Consider the following 8,198-nt stretch of genomic DNA (forward strand, 5'->3'; position numbering starts at 1 on the left):
CTATGGATATGAGGCAATGTTGCCTGTCGAATTAGATCCCCCCTCACATCGACATCTAACATACGACCAGGACCAGAACAATCAACTAATGATGGAATCCCTAGACTCGATTGACGAGATACGGGAGAAGGCCTAACTCCGAGTTGCTGCATACCAACAAAAAGTCGCTCGATACTTTAACTCCAAAGTTAAAGAAAGAAAATTCAACGTCGGAGACTTGGTGCTACGACGAGTTTTCTTAAATACCCGCGACCCTACTACTGGAGTGCTCGGACCTAATTGGGAAGGACCATACCAGATTGAAGAAGTCCTTCATCCAGGCACCTACAAACTTGCACGCTTAAACGGAGATCTCGTTCCACGCTATTGGAATAGAGAACACCTGCGCAAGTATTATCAGTAAACAGTCCTTTATAAAGGACTGGCTTGTATTAATTCTTTCTTTTTACAAGTTTAGCAAAGAGGGTTAGCCACGCTATATGGCTAATCACTCGTATATGTAGGATTCTATTTCAGAATCACTCGTAAAGACATGTTTAGTCCATTTTTAATACGAGATTATAAGGGACTGTGCGCAGCCAGTCATTCTTGCCAACCTTTGTGAATTTATATTTACAAGTATTTGTTCATTACGTGTGTTGTTTTGCTGTATTACAAGTATTATTTTTTCACACGAACAGGAATGTTCGAACAGGTCATGGTCAGGGCAAGTGACCAAGGACCTAAAGCTCCTCGATCACTTGGGGGGCATATAAGGCACATCGATAGCAAAGCATACCATGAGGTATGTAAACACATGAACAAAATGAGTGAAAGCATGCTAAGGTACTTAGAATATTTTTCAAAATTTATATTTTGTTAAATCATGCCAAAGTACTATGCTAAGTTCGGTCATACGGACAAATGTTATAATAAATGAAAATATTATAGCATCATGCAATCTTTTACACCGCAAGCATCACTGCTTGGATGTAACTGTTCAAATAAAAGAAAAGATTTACTGCCCATGCAGTAAAGTTTAAAATGAAAACATTGTCTTTATATCACGACCCGTGGGTCGTGTAACCAAAAAGAAAGAAAAAATAAATGAAAAAGTTCAAGAGGCATTTGGGGCCGGAGGGTCATTAGCAGCATTCTGGTTGACAGCATCCTCAACAACCCCTTCTTCTTCAGCACCATCCAGGCTTGGGGAAGCAAGAATCCTCGCTCTTGCTTCCTCTTCAGCCAGTTGGGCAGCGCAGCGAGCCAACTCGGCAGCCCTGATCTCCTCTGAAAGATAACTGAAGTCGGCTCCCTGATTGTGTTTCCAGAAGTTGTAGAAACATCAGAGCATCGTCTTATTGTACCTTTCCAGATTTTTGGAGTTGTCAAGCTCCAGCTGCTTCACTTTACCTTGAAGAGTGGCAACGGCCTTGTCCTTGGGTTTGAGCACCTCTTCCAATCTTCTAATTTCGCGAAGGTGGGTGCGGCTGGCATCTTGATAGTCCTGCCTCGACTTTATCGCAGCTTCCTTTGCAGCCTCAGCCTCCGACAACTTTGTCACCGCAGCGTCCCTCTGTTGGGCCATAGCCTCCAAATCCTTGGCGTGCCTGGCCTCTGCAGCCGAAAGCTCCTCGACTGCCTTCACCTGATACCCTTCAATGGCCTTTGCCCGAGCCTGGTCGATAAAGGCTTGGGCATGGGTACGAGCAGTGGTAGCAGACAACAAGGCCTGTGGATAAAAATAGAGTTAGAACCTGTCATGAAGACTAAAAGACTAAGGCTTGAGAGACAAAGAAGTATTTACGCTGGAAATTTCATTCAGGGTCCTGTTCAGGATCAGGTCGACCGTCATATTTTCTGCCTCGACCATTGCATCCTTGACTCGGTCATTTTTCCCGATGTACGCAATGCGGTCCTTCGCTGCTCGTACGGCACGGCCCGAGAGTTTGGCCACAAGGGTCTCTTCCCGCCTGTCTTGTTCTCTGCTGGGTGCAGCCGGAGGAGGGTTCTTTGGTGCCGGAGGAGGGATCCTTGGGGCGGAAGGAGTCTCTTTCTCAGCAGGGGTCGGAGGATGAATAGGAGTTTACCCAGCTGACACGTCCCTGGGAGGGTCCTCCGTTCGACTCTTCTTGGCCGGTCTCTGGCTTGTTTCGCCGGCCTGTCTCCGAGACGACTTCCTTCGGAGCTAAGGAACTTCTTCTTCCTCCTCAGCATTGTATAGATCAAAGACGTTGGGAGTGGCCATATGTGCACACGAGAAAAAGCATGCATAAGAATAAAGATAAAAGCAGATGAAAATTCTTTATGCAACAGAAAAGAGGTCACAAAGTGAATACCCGAGCTACAACTATTGGTCGCTATACTATTGACTCTATTAGTCATACACTCACTATCTGGCATGAAGAATTCTGGCCCTAATTTTGGAGTATATGTAAAGTTGCCTTCCCCGTCAAACAAGTGACAGTGAATTGGCAAACTATTCAAAAGCAAAATAGTTTTACCGTTCTCATCAGAAGACTCCCCCAAGTCCACAACTGGCTCTTTGGCCCCCTTGCCTTGGGGAGCAGAAGGCCTTTCTGCAGAAGGATTGCCCGTGGGCTCCCTGATCGTAACCCCCGTTGGCTTCCTCCGAGGAGGGGACGCAGGAGGTTGCTGCTCGGGAACCCCCTCGGCAGTGGCATCGTCTACCACAGACCCTCTTGTTTCATGGCGAGGAGCCAGGAGGCCAGACAGCCTCAGGTTTTCATTAGTGACCAGGGTCTTGACGCTTTTTGCTGCGTCGGTCATCCTGGCCAAAGTATTGGACCTCAACACCATGTCTAGTGTTGGGTTCGGACGTAACCATGGGCCTGAAAGACAGATTACAGTTTGAGAAAAATGAAAGGGAACACCTTGATTAAAAGTATCGACTAGTCGAAGACAAGCACTTACCTCCTCGAGCGAAGGCCAGGTTGTTGCTGGTTATGTCTGGTGTAAGGAAGTACTCCTTACTATACTGCCCCACGTTCGATATATGTGTGGTGTCACTCAGGAACGTCCGGTTGGTCTCCTAGTGGCAGAAGTGAAAGAAACCTGTTCCATATTGTTGAGGGTTGGATTTAAGGTCAAAAAGATAGTTGACCTCATGAGGGGTAGGTTCTGGCCATTTCTTGAATTTGTACAGGATATAGAGTGCGGCCAGCATTCTATATCCGTTTGGAGTAATTTGGAAGGGGGCGACACCGAAATAATTGGCCACCCCCTCGTAAAGAGGATGTAGAGGGAGGTAAGCCCCCGACTCTAAGTGATACCGAGACCAGGCACTGAATATGCCCCCAGGGAGGTTAGCCCTCTGGTCTGCGGCAGGACGTATAATGGAAACCCCTGTGAGAGGGTATTTCCTGAAGTAGTTAGCAACCATCCGCATGGTCACTGAGCTGGTCGAGGAAGTGTACCACTCGACATCAGGCGGATTCTGATGGCGAGGGCGGGCCCTGGTTTGGATATTAGGGTCAGGAACGGGATTTTCTCGACCGCTGGTCGAGGGAGCCCAAGCCTGCGGATTAGGCTGGGCAAGAAGATTTGGACTATTTTCAGACTCAGGTCTTTTCTTGCCCACTGATTTTGAACGGGCCATTTGAGGAGGAGAAGGACGGGGTCTAGTAGAGGATCGTGAGAAGGGAATCTCGTGAACTCGGTCGGTCGGTTGTTCTTCGCCCTCGAGCAGCTGGGCGAGAAGGTCGCCGTCGATGGGCCGCTCACCTCCCCACAAATCTGGCATCAATGTCTGCAAACAGAAGAATGGGGAGGTGAGGATAGAGAATTTTTAAAAGCTTTTTAGAATAACGCTGGACGAGTATAAAAAGTCAAGCTTTTATACAACAGCATTCTAACAAAAAGCTAAAGTGTTCCATACGAACAGTTTGAAAGACGGATTAAAGGGTGAAAGTAAAAAGTTTTTCAAGAAAGCTTTTTCAACTCCCCTTAGGGCGGGAAAAACCTATTTTCCAACTAGCCTAAAGATCGAATTTTTACTTCGATCTTACGTCCTAAAAGTATGATCCTGATGATAACTCTACAAAATAGAGTTATTTTACCATGTTTTACATGCTAATTGTTGCTTAGTTCATGAGTTTTTAATTAACTTATTAAGTTTTTATGTAATTTTTAATTTATTAGTCTTATTGTAGTTTTCTAGATTTTTATATGTTTTTATAGATATGTTATTATAATATGTTGTAGTTTAATTATTTAAAATTAGTATTGTTAGTTTGAATGCTAAAAATATGATTTTATTGAAATTAAATGTTATGTAAATTAAATTTTAATTAATGTTTTCATGGGAGTTATATGATATATTTTATTAATGAAAATATTTAATTTTAATTTAGTTTATAATTTATTGTGTAGGAAAATTATTGCCCTTGAAAAGCAAGAAAATCAAAGGAAAGATGGTAATTTTGAAAGAAAGTAACAAGAAAAATGGTATTTCTCAAAAAGCCCAACCACGTGAGGCCCACTCTAGGCCCAACCCGTGGCCCCCCCTCCAACACCCAACCACCACATTGCTGCCATTTCCCTTATTGAGCCCAACAAAAATGCATTTTGTCCCTTTGTCCCCTATGACAAAAATGCCAACTTTTTACCCTTTTTCCTACACATTTTCACCACAACATCATCATTACACCCTATAATTTACCTCTACATACCATATTTATTTTATTTAATTAATCTAATCAATTTAATTAATTTAAATTGATTATTTTAATAAACTCACTTTGGCTATAAATATGGACTTTCAAGACCATTTTTGGGGTGCTTAATTTTTTGGTTACCATCTTTTTCTCTCATTTTCTCTCTACCATTCTCTCTTCCATTTGGGTTTTTCAAGAGCATTTTGCAAGTATGTATGTCATTTATTTTGTAATTTCTATTCTAGTTATGTGCTTCTAATCTTTTTCATAAGATTATTAAGATCATGATGAAGCAACTTGTAACTAGGTAATATTTATGTTGTATGTTGATTTCCCTTGTAATGCAACAAAGTCTATGGATTTTTCTTCTTCATATATTTCTTTCATCTTAAATATCTTGTATTTTAGATTGTTAGAACATTTTTACACTTTGTTCTTCATTAGTGCATAAACATAATATTCTTTGTGTAAGATGTGTCATTAAATTGTACACATCCATGCTTAGAACAAAAATATTATGTTTTGCCTTATAAATAATGTTCATTGATTTATTTGTTATTTCATTAGATTGATTTACACTAAATGCTTTGAAATTATAATTTTGAAAAGTGAAGAAAAATCCTATCTTTTTATAAGAAAATTGTGCTTAAAATTATAAATATTTTTGGAAAATGATAGTTTAAATTATTTTAACTATCACTAAAACTTGGGAATCAATATACTAATAAATATTATTAAACTTACATTTTGTGGATTCTAGTATCTTAATAATCTTTTCTTTTAATACTTATTTTCAACTCATTATTGGTTTATTTTCATTATCTTAAAAAGCTTTATTTTTCAATATTTCATTTTATGTTCATACTATTAAAACTTATCAATCTTTGGAACTAGGTTAGAATTTATTACTTTTGATTTAAAATAGTTTCATTTTCGATTTTAGACAACTCCTTTGGGTTCGACATCCTTGCTTACGATCACTATTCTATATGGACGATTCGTGCGCTTGCGATATATAAATTTTTAAACATACCCGTTTAGGGTCCATCAAGTTTTTGGCGCCGTTGCCGGGGAGTTGCAAAAGAAAAGAAACGAAAATTATCTCAAGGTTAGTAAATTCTTCTACTAGTTATTTTAATTTTTGCACTTAAAAAAAAACTAAAAAATATATATACTATAAAAAAAAAAAGATAAGAAGAAAATTTGGGACGGTTCAACCACCCATAAAAAAATATATACTTATATTTCTATATTTATTGTTTTTTTTTATTTAGTTGACGGCACTTGTGCCTCCTATCTATCCTTTTAAATTTTTATAGTCGATGGCACTTGTGCCTCCTAATTTTGTTGTAATTTTATTTCTTTTATATCTTTGTTAGTTGACGGCAATTTTTGCCTCCTAACCTTTGTGTAATTTTCTTTATTTATTTTGTTGTAATTTTTATTTTATTTAATTTCCGCAAATTACTAGTTGATGGCAATTTTGCCTCCTAGCTAGTTGATGGCAATTTTTGCCTCCTAGTCCTCTATCTTATGTTTAAGTTGATGGCACTTGTGCCTCCTAGTTTTTACCTTAATTTTGTTATGGTTGATGGCATGCTATGCCTCCCTACTCTTGCTTAAATTTTAGTCTTATTTAATTTTTGCCTTATTTTTCTTTGTCTTCTTTAATATTTTAGCGTAATATTGTGAAAAATACTTGAAAAAAAAAAAAAAAAAAACCTAAATCTTGTCCTTTCACCATAAGCAATTCTTGCTTAAAGGAAATTTGACCAAAATTCCCATCCGCCTCTACTAATTAACCTCGGGGAGTTGTTAGTAGTGCGCGAGTAAGTGGAATCAAATAGGCCTGGGGACAAGTAAACCATAAGAATTATATTGTTGTGAAATCTCTAAAAATTCTAAGTATGCTCTGTGGTTGCGGTTTTAACTGATCTTCCACATCAGAAAATTGTTTGTTTGAGATTATCCTTGTTGCCTTGTTTGTGAAAAATTGTATGCATCATTGGGAACGTAACTCTAAAAAACGATTAGTAAAAAGACGTTTATCTTTGTTTGAAATTGAAAGTGTTAGTAAAAATTTGAGCATCATGGAACCTATTGCTAATATTGTTGATGAAAATGTTGTGCCTGAAAAAACTTTGCTTGAATATTTTGCACCTATTTCATCTAATGCTCCTTCATGCATTGTTTTACCTACTACTTCTGCTACTCATTTTGAGCTTAAACCCGCAATCATTCAATTATTGCCATCTTTTTATGGGTTAGATAGAGAGGATCCTTACATGCATGTCAAAGATTTCTTAGAAATTTGCTCAACATTTAAATTTCAAAATTTTTCTGATGAGTCGGTCAAACTAAGATTGTTCCCTTTTTCATTAAAAGACAAATCAAAAGCCTGGTTAAATTCCCTTCCCACGGGGTCTATAACTACATGGGATCAACTTTATAATAAATTCTTACTGAAATTTTTTCCTATGTCTAAAACTGATAGTCTAAGGAGAGAAATCTCCGAGTTTTTTCAAAAAGATAATGAAGAGTTTTATGAATGTTGGGAAAGATTTAAAGATTTATTATTAAAATGTCCTCATCATGGTTTTGAAAAATGGAGACTTGTAAAATATTTTTATGATGGTTTGACTCCCTCTAATCGTCAAATGATTCAATCTATGCATACTGGAAAATTTTTAAAATTTCAAGGACAAGAGGCGTGGGACGCCCTTGAAGATTTATCTGTCAATTCACAACAATGGAATTATTTTGATCCTAGGTCTAGGTCAACTAATTCACCAAAAAGAGGAGGAAGGTATGAAGTAAAAGAAGAATTAGACTTAAGAACATCCTTAGATAAATTAGCGAGAAAAGTAGAAGGTTTAGCCATAAGCCAAACTATAAACTCTCCAATTCAACCTAGAAAAGATGTTTGTTCTATATGTTCTAGTCCTTGCCATAATGCCCAATCATGCCCTTCCTACCAAGAAGCCTTTTCTGAGGAGGCCAATGCACTTCATACTTATGGGAAACCAAATGATAGCCCATTTTCGTCCACCTACAATCCAAATTGAAGAAACCATCCGAACTTTTCATGGAGACAAAACCAACCCCAAATGAATCAAGGGCACCAATACAACGCACAAAACCAAGCTCATGCCCCACAAAATCAACCATATCCGCAACAAAGAAAACCTTCCTTAGAAGATACTTTACAACAATTTATGCAATCCACCCAACAAATCATACAAAATCAATCTCAATCTATTACCAAACTCGAGACACAAGTAGGACAACTCGCCACTGCTTTAGCTGATAGAGAAAAAGGAACATTCCCTAGTCAACCTATCCCTAATCCAAAAGGTCAATATGAGATAGGAAAGTCTAGTCATAATGGAGAAGTCAAATCAATTTCAACTCTTAGGTCTGGAAAGAAAATTGTCAAACCCGATTACATACCCGAGGTTGAAAATGAAAAAGAAAAAGAAAAGAGTCAGCCTCCTAGTTCTAATCTCAATGACTCATCAAACAAAGAAACTCCAATCCATCCTT

At 38.5% G+C, this 8,198-nt stretch overlaps 1 non-coding gene across 1 annotated transcript; it reads right to left on the reverse strand.

Annotated features, from left to right (window-relative positions):
- Positions 1 to 7,147: 7,147 nt before the first annotated feature.
- Positions 7,148 to 7,254, reverse strand: LOC133813446 (small nucleolar RNA R71). The gene has a single exon (XR_009884457.1). It is a non-coding gene; the product is annotated as a small nucleolar RNA R71 (small nucleolar RNA).
- Between the last annotated feature and the right edge of the window lie 944 nt (positions 7,255 to 8,198).

The sequence above is a fragment of the Humulus lupulus genome, chromosome 1, assembly GCF_963169125.1.
Source record: "Humulus lupulus chromosome 1, drHumLupu1.1, whole genome shotgun sequence".
NCBI classification, from domain to species: Eukaryota; Viridiplantae; Streptophyta; class Magnoliopsida; order Rosales; family Cannabaceae; genus Humulus; species Humulus lupulus.